Source organism: Furipterus horrens, unplaced genomic scaffold (assembly GCF_987537825.1).
Source record: "Furipterus horrens unplaced genomic scaffold, mFurHor1.1.pri manual_scaffold_5, whole genome shotgun sequence".
Taxonomy (NCBI): domain Eukaryota; kingdom Metazoa; phylum Chordata; class Mammalia; order Chiroptera; family Furipteridae; genus Furipterus; species Furipterus horrens.
The window spans coordinates 50,817,161-50,830,312 of NW_028327175.1; the positions used below are offsets into that span (position 1 = coordinate 50,817,161).

At 40.5% G+C, this 13,152-nt stretch overlaps 1 pseudogene; it reads right to left on the reverse strand.

The window, feature by feature from the left end:
* Window positions 1-12,013: 12,013 nt before the first annotated feature.
* LOC150008595 (cytochrome c oxidase subunit FA4 pseudogene) lies at window positions 12,014-12,260 on the reverse strand (annotated as a pseudogene).
* Window positions 12,261-13,152: the final 892 nt, after the last annotated feature.

The window sequence follows — 13,152 nt, forward strand, 5'->3', positions numbered from 1 at the left end:
GCTCCTACTTCATGGATTTTCACCTGTCATGGGGGGGTCTAGAACGTAATACCCGTGATAAGTGAGAGAATACTGTAGCACCTACCCAGCCTGCAGTAGAAACTAAGTGAATGTTGGTGGAATGGCCAGCTAGAATATAGCTGGTGTTGTCAGAGACTTTATGGCTTAAATTCCCTGCCTCCCCTTGAAAAGCAAGTGGGAAAGCCCTCTGTGAATACAGGTCCAAGGGAGGCACTTCCACTCTCCTTACAAGCACTTTCAAAATAGGGGCAGGGAAGAGGAGATGTGACTAGAGATCCCCTGGAGGTGACATTAACAGCATGACACTTGGAGACACTGGGGCAAAAGGGCCCAGGGCAGAAGGAGGTCAAATGCTTTTATCTCTCCCCTCAGGGGAGGGCGGACATTTCAAGGGTCAGTTGAGGGACCATAGCACCAGATGTCACTGCTTCTCAGAAAATGAAGCTTGTGCTGATGTGAGATTTTACACTGCTGACACCCTTTCTAGAAAGCCTGAACTATTCTGAAATTGGAAGTCCCACTGGCCCGAGGACTGAATATTTCTATTGGTGAGAAAGCTCTTATTTCCTCCAAAGCAGTAAGTCCTGAGTAAGCGTTTGGAGCCCCTCTGGAACCTTGGACAACTTGCCACTTTCTGAATAAAGCATCCTGCAATTAGGAAACAATTACTTGGAAGCCTATGTCTCCATTGCTCAGTCTAACTTTTTTTGCCCATAACATACAAAAAGTTTCCAGTCTGTGTCTCCCATGCTCTGATGTTCTATATTAATCACATTCTGAGGTGGAGCTTGGAGCCTGGCTTGGTCTGAACTATCCAAGAGAGAATACAGACATATTGATCAGGGCAATTACAGAGATAGGTAAGGATGTGAGAGGCTTTGGCTGCTAGTGCTGGTGATTAGGTTAGAATCAGTTGGACAAATGGATTAAAGTTGGCTGAATGGGCTCATTCACTCAAAGGGAAATAAAAGCCTATTTTAATCACGACTCAGCCACATCATCCAGCCAGGCAGCCCTCGTCAGTGCCTAAGAATGTCTGCTCTGGGACCCAAAGGCCCAGCTCTCTTAGACGGGTCTCTGCACCTGCATTGGAGAGGAATATGGTCAGGAGGCCTAGGGGGAGAAAATCTAGGTCAACCTCTGTTTCTTCCCAATGATTCCAGTTCGTGGCATGAAATATCTCTTATTTGATCCAGATAACTAATGGAGCCCAGTTTATGAACATAGGCACTTTCAAGCAAGTCAAGTGACTGCCAAGAAATATATACACACACACACACATATACATATATATATATGCACACACACATATATACATATATATATGTATGTATATATATATATATATGATTAGTCCAAGAGTTGGACTATATTTGGATTGACTGTGACTTTGTAATTCTCTATCATCTCCTAAGCCTGGCTGATTGTCCCTTCCCTTTCATCAATACTGTAAAGAAACCTTCCAGATGAGAGCGGGGTCTGCAGTGTATGAGCTTCCTGCCATGCTCTGCTAACTTCAGTGCCTTCTGGAAAGAGGATTTGGTCTAAGTTTTCCTGGGTGTTTCTTTGACAAAGAAACTTTGACCTTTGAGAATCAATCAATATTATTTATTCCTTCTGGCTGGGGAAATCTGGGAGGGCAAACTGATCTCCATATTTAAGAGTAGGTAGGATTTAGATCCAAGTTCCTCAAATCTGATTGCCCCTTAGACTTGAATTGGGGTTGGAGGAGTTAACAGTATTAATACCTGGGCTCTATTCAGATATTTCTCAGTTAATTGGGGTGCAGTTTACACATGAATATCTAAAGCTCCTCGAGTGATGGTACTGTGTGGCCAGGGTTGAGAACCCCTGATTTCAAGTCCTCAGCTGAAAGGAAATTGGTAGGTATGCATATGTTTCTCTGTAATTAGGTAATAAACTCCTAGAGAGCAAGGACAAGGCCCTGTGTTTTGGCATCTTTTTCCTCAGAGTTTAATAGGGTGCATGCACTACACAGTGAATTCTTGGATGCATAGACAAGCAATATAATTTCTGTGGAAATCTCATCTACTGGAGGCAGCGACTACTATATTTTAAACATGCTGCAATGCAGAGGTTCTTTTAGGAATGTCCGAGCCAGTTGGACTCGCCGCAATTACACTCAGCACCATTCTGACTGCTTGAGAAATGTCTGGATGGAAAAACCTTCCAGACAATTTAAGGTAGAAGGTGTCTAAGGTGCTTTCTCTTTTCTTTTCTTTTCTCAAGTCTCTGATAAGAAAAACAAAGCAGTCTTATTCTTAGATATATTATTTGTTTCTGCAATTTGCTGGGGAGGATTGTCTCATTATCTAGTTTTCCTCAGAGAAGTTAGACAAGACAATAGTGTCACCTGTCTAAATACTTCTGGAAGCATCCTCTGCAATTATCCTCTGATACATCATTATGATTCAGGTACCTGGAGGTCTGAACACTTTATTCTGATTAAGAAGGAAACTAAGAAAATTATGGAAAAATAGAGAGGTAAGCAAGAAGACTATTTCAAGAGGAATTGGTTGGAACTGGAGTTTAGATGGAACCTTCCACCTCAAACCATCTTTGCTCCATAGCACTGTTGTCTAGGGATTGAATCTTAAAAATAAAGCTAAAAAACAAACAAACAAAAACCCATAGAGGAGCAGTTTGGATTTTAGAAAGTAACCAACACAACATGGAAAGATTATGAATCAATAATTTAATTAAGAGACTGGATGGAGTTTCACAATTAAGTGCTTAAAATTACCATGAAAAGTAATAAATGTCTTGCCTTTCTTTCCTTTGTTCCTTTCTCTCTCTCCTTTCCCCTCCGTTCCTTCTCATAAACACTAAATGAGCTAAAAAGAAAAGCTCACAGTCTTCACATTCCCTCTAAGAAGTCACGATTTAATAGGTAAGACAGAAAATGGTAGCAGCAGCTGGGACAAAGAGTGGATGTGAGCTGCCCAAAGGCAAGAAGCTTGGGAGGAAAGGCTCCACTCCCAGAGGGGAGAAGTTCCATAAGTGAACCCAGAACTTGTTCTCCGAGTCTGAAAGGCCATCTAAGTCCATCTCATCCAGAGTCCCTCATGGGATCCTTAACCAATCAGTGATTGGATGACCTTTCTTAACAATCTGCTGTCACTCCACTGCCAGACAGCTCTGGCAACCTTAAGACAAAAACAGACAAAGTCTGTGTCAGTCAGTATCAATCAGACTCCCTTGGTTATAAGAGACAAAAAAAAAAAAAAAAGACAACTGGCCTAAACAAAAAAGGTAATTTTGTAGCTCATATAACTGAATTGTCCAGGGCATGGGTCTGGTTTCTGACACGGCTGGGTGGACGGGCTCATTTGGCACCATCAGGAATCTTGTGCTCTCTCTCTTTGCTTCCCTCAGGCTTAGCTTCCTTCTCAGGCAGCCAAGACGGCCACCTACAGCTCAAAGTTTCTGTCTGCCCAGCAACCCAAGGAGAAGAGAGAATCTCTCCTGATAGTCTTGGACAAAGCTCATTAGCTCAGCTTGAGTCAGGGCTGATCCCTGAACTAAGAGAAAAGGAATCATTAATAATAACGCCAAGATTTCAGACTAGGATATACTAGAAATTGTTAACACCTTCACCACATTAAGATAATTGGAAAGAGGACTGCATTTGGAAAGAAGAGAAATAGGAAAGGTAGAATTTTGTTTTAGATAAGTCAGAGGTATTGGTGTGACTCTAATAAAGAACAAGTGGGTAGAAAAGTGAGGGTGGGCTTCTTGCAGAAGCTGGAATTGGAGGTGAAAATTGGGGTCATTCTATAAAAATGGGAGTTGGAGCAACAGAATCGGTTGTGTTCAATAAAGAGTGTGTAAAATCTAGGGAGGGCTTTGGATGGGTGGGTTGTGAGCTATAAAGAATTCTGCAAGTGGAAATTTCTATTATTAGCATCAGGGTTACATGTATGAGATAGGAGGGAAACAAGAAACCAGTAAAGGAAAAAGGGAAGGAAACAGACACTGCAGATCACAGTAATTATAATTGTTTTTTTTTTTTCAAGTGATAGGAAACTCCATTTATATTGGTTTATTTATTTATTTATTTTTAACGAGTATTTTGACTCATGTAACAGGTAAGTTAAAGGTAGTTCAGGTTCAGATGCATGCAGAATATCAAAAACTTTGGACTTGTTTTTACTCTTTTCATCTTATTCTGCTTCCCTAGGTTGGTTCTTCTCATGGTGACAAAACAGCTGCCAGGAGCTCCATTCTGTCTTCTCCAACAGCAATTCCCCCCAAATAGTTCTGACAAAGAGCTTCGAGTTTGTCTGACTGACTCTGGTGTAGCTGCCATTATATGCCCATTTCTAAGCTAGTCTCTGGGGCCTACATGGTGTTATGCTCTGACATTTATGTAAGTCAACTCCCATGTCTGGAGTTAGGCATGGAGGCATCCAAACTACATGGACTGATAACAAGAGAAAGATGGTCTCCTAGAGGAAAATTGGGGTGCTGTTCACAGAAGAATGTTAAATAGATAAAGCAAAAACAATAACTCTCCGCTACAGAAACCCAGGGAAGAATGTCAGGTAGGGTGGTCGCCAACACTGTCACATGACCCAGAAATTGATGAAGATGGGACGTGCCTGAATGAGCACCATGTACTTTAGACTGCAAACCTTCTGTAGGAGGCTCATGAGTGCATATTGTTGGTGTGGGAAGCGCAGGAGTGGGGGAAGGGCAGGTGGAGAAGGCCCTGTGTGATACGCCCCGGGTTTGGGCTTTGTCCAGCTGTGTTGGGCAGTAGGCAGTGAAAGGTTTTCAGTCAGGGCAAGACATGTCAGAGTAACATGTTAGAAGACTCTAGAGTCAATCTTGAGAGGACGCCACGCGGAGACAGATGGGCCAGTTCAGAGGATGTGTTGGTAGCCATGGGAAGGAGTGACAGAGTTCAGCACAAAAAGAGGGCAGAGAAGAGGGGGGTGAAGTGGAAGGATCGTCCAGAGCAGGGAGAACTCATAAAACTGGTGACTGTTGAGTGGAGAGAAAGAGGGAAGCTCTGAAGACAGAAGCCCAGGCTCTGGAAGGAGGAAACGTGGAGGGTGGGGAACGGATAGGGAGAAGCGGTCCCCAGAAAGGCAGGAGGGCGGGCTGCAGACACTGGTGAGGCGGACACAGGCTGAGTGCTGCTGGAGAGGGAAGACGGAGAAGATGGACAAAACCCAAGGCGACAGCGAGGAGGGCAAAAGAAGAGTCGGAGAGCTTTAATTTTCTCAGTTAAGATTGCAGTGAGATCACCTGTTGGGAGTGTGTGGGCTTCAGATTTCCCCGTGGGGAAAAGGAGGTAGTAACAGAACCAGTCAATCTCTGAGTCATGCCAGCTCCACCCCCACCCGGCCCTCCTCGCCATCTCCTGCCATTTGCCTTGTCTAAGTCTTCATTAACTCAGCAACGCTGCGCCGGGAGGATGTGGGAGTGCTTGTCAGACCTCGGTCACCCCAGGAGCTTCTTCAAACTCACCCACCCAGCATCTGATTCAGGAGGCCTGGAGTGAGACCCGACACGTGTGTTTTCAGAACCCTTCCTGTAGGAGATCCTGAAGTGCATCCTTACCCACTCCGCGCCCCACCCCCTCACAGCTGAGAATCACTGAGGTACATAGGACTGAGACCTGGGGTTTGCCACGGTGTGGGAAAAGGTGGGCTGGAATCGTTTGCAGACAGCAGGTGGGTGTCAAGTGACTCAGGAAAGGAGGACACGGAGCAGGCGGCTGTGCCAGCGGATCCTGCAAAGCGCGGCGGCTCCTATTGCTATACGCAGGGAATATACCTCTCCAACATACAAGAGTGCCAGGGACCACACAAAAGACTCAAATCTTTAGAAACTGAGCACAACCGAAGATAACCAGACTTTTCTGAAATATTATAGTGATTCTTCTAAAGGCAATGAATGAAAATGGAGAGGAAGAAAAAAACCTGTGGATAATGGAAAAGCACTGGGTGGTATCTTCAAGTTGCCGCAGTTGTGTGAAGCACTGCCCTCTGCTGGTTACAGTGCGACCTGCAGCTGCATGGCAACCGCACCCTTGGTTTCATGACTTCACCCAGGAGAGAGGACGGGTGAGTGAATGGGGTTTCTGAGTAACTGTAGGTCAAGTCACTGACTGTTGTTAAACACACACGTATGGCTCTTCAAGTAAACGCTGAGCCTCAGACTTTAGACCTGAATATTTACCAGTTAACTATGTTTAAATTAAGACACAAACTGTCCAAGGAAACCACTAAGGCCCTAAAAGTTTCCTTGGAAAATATTTTGATGTTTATTTAATGGCCACAGTCACCTGGAGATAAGCTGCAGAGGTAGATATTTTCGTGGAATAAAGGAATAAACTTTCAAAAAAGATTTGGTAATCTACGCTGTTAATAATAATGGCCAGCATTTTATTGGACAATTATCATTATTGGCACCTTGTATGCATTACATCAATTAACTTTCACAGCAACCCAACAAAGCAAGAACTATTATCATCCCTTTACTGGTGAAGTAACAAAGCTATAATGAGTACAGCTACCTTGGCCAAGGTCACAAAACCTTGGCAGAGCAAGGAATTAAACTTAGAATCATTATGCAGCTTCCTTGTTAAGGTCATGCCCACTGCTTTACCACACAGACCAGAAACATTTATACCATACTCGTAATGGTTCTATGTTTCTTGTGACCTGGTGCCCCTCCTTCTCCCTGTGCCAATTCGGGGACTCAGATTCCTTTGGCCTGTGGTTCTCTATTAACTGACACTGGCCATTTTCATACACACCAACCAGCCAGAAGAAAAGAGTAAGGAGAAAGCACTCATGCTTCATAAAAGCTATGGCTCACATACCAATTGCAAGAACTAGACCTTTGGCTACAGTTAGGTGCCAAGCAAGGAGGGAAATGTTGTCTCTGTCTTGCCAGACACTTCCCAAAACCAACTCTACACCATGGGAGGGGAAGTAAGGATCTTGGTGGTCAGCTGGCCATCTCTGCCCTCCCTTCTTCAAGGGGATGAAGGCAACTGATTAGTACCCCAGGGGAGCATCACCTCAAGATCCTGAGGCTGGAGTTCTTAGCAAGAAATCATTTTTGTGGTGCTTTTCTCACTGGCAAAGTACATTCACATCTATTACCTCATTTAATCCCACAACACCTGTGATGTAGGCTAATTACCTTTATTTCCCAGTTAAGAAAACCAAGGCTAGGCATCAGGTAGCTTGCCCAAATTCCTACAGCTGGGACTCAATGTATTCTCATTGCTAGATCCTAGAAATAGTGGTAGCTGCTAAGTTTAGGAGGAGCTTGATCCAAATACTTTATGGTGAGAGGAGAGGAAGGGGCAGAGCTGTGAGCAGAAATGGGTGATGAAATCCATGGCCTGAATCGACGTTGCTCATTAAACAGGGACCCTGGTGATTCTTTGTCCAATTGCTGCCAGGAATTCTAAAATTGGAAAAGACTGGTAGTGGGAGAGAAGGGAGGCAATGAAGGAGGAGTTGCAAATAGAGGCTCTTGGAGAGACAGTAAGGATCTCAAATTTTTTCTTTATTTTCTAGCTCTACCAAAGGCCACAGAATAAACAAAACCATGGTTTACATTATACAATTTAACAATTTACATTGAGGATTTTATTTACCCTTGACAGTTTCTTCATTTTCTTGATCGTTACAGATTTTTCCTTCTGGGAACCTGAACCTTCACTTCCCTCCCATCCACCCCACACCCTCCTTTGAGTTTTATCAGAGTCTTGGATAATAATCTAGTAATAAGAAGGAGCTATCTTTACTTAAATTCTCACCAAGCTTTCATTCTGAGCTAGTTTTAACATTTAAAGATTTTTTATATGTTTACTGTGAAGTTTTTTAATATACAGAACAGAAAAGCAATATGCAAACATACAGATACTCAAATAAATTGAAATATTATTTCCAAATGTCTTCCTGTTATTGATTTCTAGATTAATTTCATTATGTTCAGAGAACAGTTTTTGATTCCAGTTATTTTACATTTGGTAAGATTTGTTAAAGGCACAGATTATGGCTTATCTTGGTGAATATTCCGTGTGCACTTGAAAAGAATGAGTATTCTGCTCTTGTCTGATAAAGTGTTCTATATAAATATAGTTCAGATCAAGTTTACTCAGGTCTTCTATACACAAACTGATTTCTGTCCACTTGTTCTGTTACTACTTGTTACTAAGAGAAGAGGGTTGAAATCTCTAGCTACACCTGTAGATTTGTCTATTTTTCCTTTAGTTCTTTCAGTTTTTGCTACATATTTTGAAATTCTGCTATTAGGGGCATACACATTTAAGATTGTTATATCTTCTTGGTGAATTGAGCCCTTTGTTATTATGAAAAGTGTCTCTTTATCTCTGAAATATTCCTTGCTCTGAAATCTTTATCTGATAATAATATAGCCGTTTGGGCATGGCATATTTTTGTCCATTCTTTTATTTGTAACCTGTCTCTGTGTTTACATTAAAATGGGTTTGTTTCTTTGTTAGTGAATTTACTGGAGTGACATTGGTTAATAAAATTGTACAGGTTTCAGACGTACAATTCTGTAGTACATCGTCTGTATATTGTATTGTGGGTTTACCACCCCAAGTCTCCTTCCATCACCATTTATCCCCTATACCCTTTTCTAGCTCCCCCCAATCCCCCTTTCCTCTGGTAATCACTATACTGTTGTCTGTCTATGAGTTTTGTTTTAGTTTTTTTTTAAAATCCCTTCACCTTTTTCACCCAGCCCCACAATTCCCTCCCCTCTAAAAGGTGTCAGTCTGTTCTCTGTCTATGAGTCTTTCTATTTTGTCTGTTTATTTTGTTCATTAGGTTCTACATATGAGTGAAATTATATGGTTCTTGACTTTCTATGATTGGCTTATTTCACTTAGCATAATGCTCTCCAGGTCTATCCATGCTGTTACAAAGGGTAAGATTTCCTTCCTTTTTACATCTGAGAAGTATTCCATTGTGTAAATATACCACTGTTTTTCACAGTGGCTGCACCAGTCTGCATTCCCACCAACAGTGCAGAGGGTTCCCCTTCCTCCACATCCTTGCCAGCACTTGTTTGTTGATTAGATTATAGCCATTCTGACAGGTGTGAGATGATACCTCATTGTGGTTTTAATTTGCATTTCTCTGATGATTAGTGACATTGAGCATCTTTTCATATGTCTACTGGCCATCTGTATGACCTCTTTTTAGAAGTGTCTATTCAGGTCCTCTGGTCACTTTTTAAATTGAATTGTTTGTTTTCTTGGTATTGAGTTTTATAAGTTCTTTATAAATTTTGGATATTAACCCCTTATCAGATATATCATTGGCAAATATGTTCTCCCATTCAGTGGGTTGTCTTTTCATTTTGTTGATGGCTTCCTTTGCTGTGCAAAATCTTTTTAGTTTGATGTCCCATTTGTTTTTTCTTTTTTCTTTTTCTTTGATTTCCCTTCCCCAAAGAGATCTGTGCATCCCACAAATTTTGTTTTATTTATTTTTTATTTTTTTAGAGAGAGGACAAGGAAGGGAGATAGAGAAACATTGATGTGTGAGAGATACATCAATCAGCTGTCTCTAGCACGTCCCTAACCAGGGACCTGGCCCACAACCCAGGCATGTGCCTGACTGGGAATCAAACCAGTGACCTTTCAGTTCACAGGCCAGCACTCAATCCACTAAGCCACGCCAGCCAGGGCATTCCACAAATTTTAATATGTCATATCTTCATAATCTTTCAGTTCAAAATACAAGGTGGGGAAAAAGTAGATTTATAGCTGTGAATATGTGAAACACAGAGTTTATTCTTGTATTATTATTTATTAGTTATTGTATTATTTTGCATATGAACAACTGTAAACCTACTTTGGCCCCACCTGTATTTTCTAATTTTCCCAATGATTTCTCCTTTGACCCATGGGCTAATTAGAAATATATTATTTATTTTCTGAATATTTAACTGTCTCCATATATCTTTGTTACTGACTTCTAATTGTTACTAATGTGGTTACAGAACATATTAAGTATAATTTGAATCCTATTAAATGCTTCAAGACTTGTTTTATGACCCAGTGCCATTATCTATAGATTGATTATTTATGTGCACTTGAAAAGAACATGTTATTCTGCTGTTTTGGGATGTGATGTTCTATAACCATTAAGTTCAGATATTCTAGATCACTACTGATTTTCTATTTACTTATTCTATCAGTTACTGCAAAAAATAAAGTAAAATTTTGTATTTTATTCAGTTTTGTTGTTCTTGCTCTGTGTATTTTTTCTGTTTTTTGAATGTGTGTGTGAATCCTATATATATGTAGGATTATGTCTTCTTGACCCTGGCTGGTTTGGCTCAGTGGACTGAGCGTCGGCCTGCGAGCTAAGTGTCGCTGGTTCGATCTTCCAGTCAGGGCACATCAGAGAAGGAAAACTCTGACTGGAAAAGGAAAACCTCCGCTGCCTTGCGGCATACCTCTTCAGGGGAAAGGCTAAGGGAGTAAACCCCGACAGAAAATCCGGAGCCGGAGTCCCTGAGGCGGTTTGACGTTGTAGTCAACACCGGCAACTCCTGCGGTGCACCTGAAGCCAAGCTGTATTGACTCCGTCTTTCCCTTGGACCCTTCAGCTGCGAAGAGAGGGGGTGTCTGCTGCATGGGCAACAGCAGACCCTTCATATCACCCTGCCCAGGCTCTGTAGCTTCAGCTTCACTGGAGAGGACACTCCAGCGTCATCGCAAGATGTCGATTCAACACGGGAGGAGACAGATACCGTGTCACTCCCGAGTCGGACTGCACAGCCATTCTCGGCGGTGCAGATAGACTCTTAAGAAGCTACACCATCGTCTCTCGAGACGGACGGCTGCCGACGATGACGACGACGATGTCTTCTTGATGAATTGACCACTTTATTATTACAAAATTTCTTTTTATATTTGACAATAATTTTTGCCTTTAAATCCATTTAATCTGATATAAATATACCCATTCCAGTTTTCTTATGATTATTGTTTGTCTAGTATATATTTTTTCATTCCAGCCTTTAACGTCCCTGAGTTTTTGTATTTAAAGTGGGTTTTCTTGTAGTTAACACTTGTTGAGAGTATCTAGTTTGGCAACCTCAGCCTTTTATTTTGAATATTTTGTAGTTTATATTTCATGTAGTTATTGATACAGTTGGGTTTAAATATAATAATAGGTTGCTATTTGTTTTCTATTTGACCCAATTAATCTCTGTCCCTTCTTTATATTTTTTTCTACCCGCTTTTGGATTTGAGTATTTTTATATTCTTATCCTTTCTCCTCTATTGGCTTATTGAATATAGCTCTTCTTTTATTGACTTATTTTCATAGTGGTTGTAGGGTTCACGATAACCATCTTTAACTCATCACAATCTATCTTCAGATCTTATACCACTTTATACCTGTATATTTCTACTTCTCCCTTCCATCCTTTGTATTATCATTGTCATATATTTCACCTCCGCATATGTTGTAAATTCCACAATACATTGTTATTATTTTTGCTTTAAACAATAAACTGTCTTTTAAAAGAAATTTAAAAATTAGGAATAAGTGTTTCATATTTAATAACTTTATATTAAATATTTACCTTTTTTAGTTTTTCTTTATTTCTTTGTACAGATCCAAATTTCTATCTGTTATTATTTCTTCTAGCTTTAAAAATACCCTCTTTCACTTCTTTTAGTGCAAGCCTGAAAATATTTTTATTTTTGTCTATACTTTGAAGAACATTTTTGTCATAGAGTCTAGATTAACAAGTCTTTTTTCTTTCAGCACTTTAAAGATGTCACTTGATTTTCTTTTGGCTTCTATTGTTTCTTTTTCTTTTTTCAAGTTTCAAATATTTATTAATCAGTGTAAACTCCTACACAATAAATCAACATGATTTTGTGCATTTGGAGAGAAATAGTGTGATGGCTTCTGTAAGACCTTCATTCTATGCAGCTTTAGAGTTTCATTTAGAAGTCTAGCCCTTCCCTCTTCAGTTTGTTGTAAGCTGCATTCACTGAGTAAAACTTCTATTGATTATTAGGACCCAGTTTCTTCCAGGGTTCTGGGTTATTCTTTCTGTCCCAACAGAGATCTGGGTTGGACAATGCCAGGTACAAGACACAGCATGACCCCGCTACCTCTGGCTCCAATAAATGCAAAGAAGGGGATCAAGCTTGGATGCATCTCGGCCTGACTGATGATTCGGCAGAGCATAGTTGAGGCAGAGGGCCCAGAAGCAGAGAAACACAAAACTGCACAGCCCAGGAGCAGGTAGTCGGTATGGTTTGTCTTTGTTTTGCTAAGGTTTTGCTGAACTTTCTGAACCTGTGGGTATATAGTTTTTGTCAAGTTTGGAGGAAAATTTGGCCATTATTTTTTTGATTTCTATTTTTGAAAAATAAACAAGACTAGGTTAACTTAGGGGTAAACATTTTTTAATGTCACATCTTCCTGGATGTACAAATAAAATTTGTCTTGACATTTTTAAGTCTTCTTTTAATCTCTAAGTAGCTTTTAAAGTTTTCTTCATATAGATCGTAAATATTTCTTATATTTCTTTCTAGGTATTTTATGTTTTTGTTATTGTGGCTATTATGAATTAGGTCTCTGCTATTATGTATTCCAAGTGGCTATTGTTTTATATGTATAGGAAGACAATTGGCTTCTCTGTATTAAGTTTGTCCCAACCACCTTCCTGTGTACCACCATTGTTTCCCATTCGTTTGCCTTTTTTTTTCAGGTGTACCTATATAAATTCAGAAAATGCTGCTTTCTTGAATTTGCATGTTCCTTTTTCATTATGTCCTGATTTACTTTGTGTCTTTTATTTTTCTCTTTTTGAATATTTTAAGCATACTCATTTAAACACCTTTTCATAGTGTTCTAGTCTGTAGAGTTTCCGTAATATAAACTTTCCCAATTATTTCATCTGCTGACTATATTTCAAGACAGTCCTTTTCTTTATGGAATTAGGCATGTTTACCATGAGCTCATCTTCAGCAGGTAGTTTTCTGTGGAGCTTGATGAGCCAGTATTGGGTAGGCATCTCTATCACTGGGTTCACACTTGCCTTGGTGGGATCCATTCCTGGATAGTTTTTATGGTT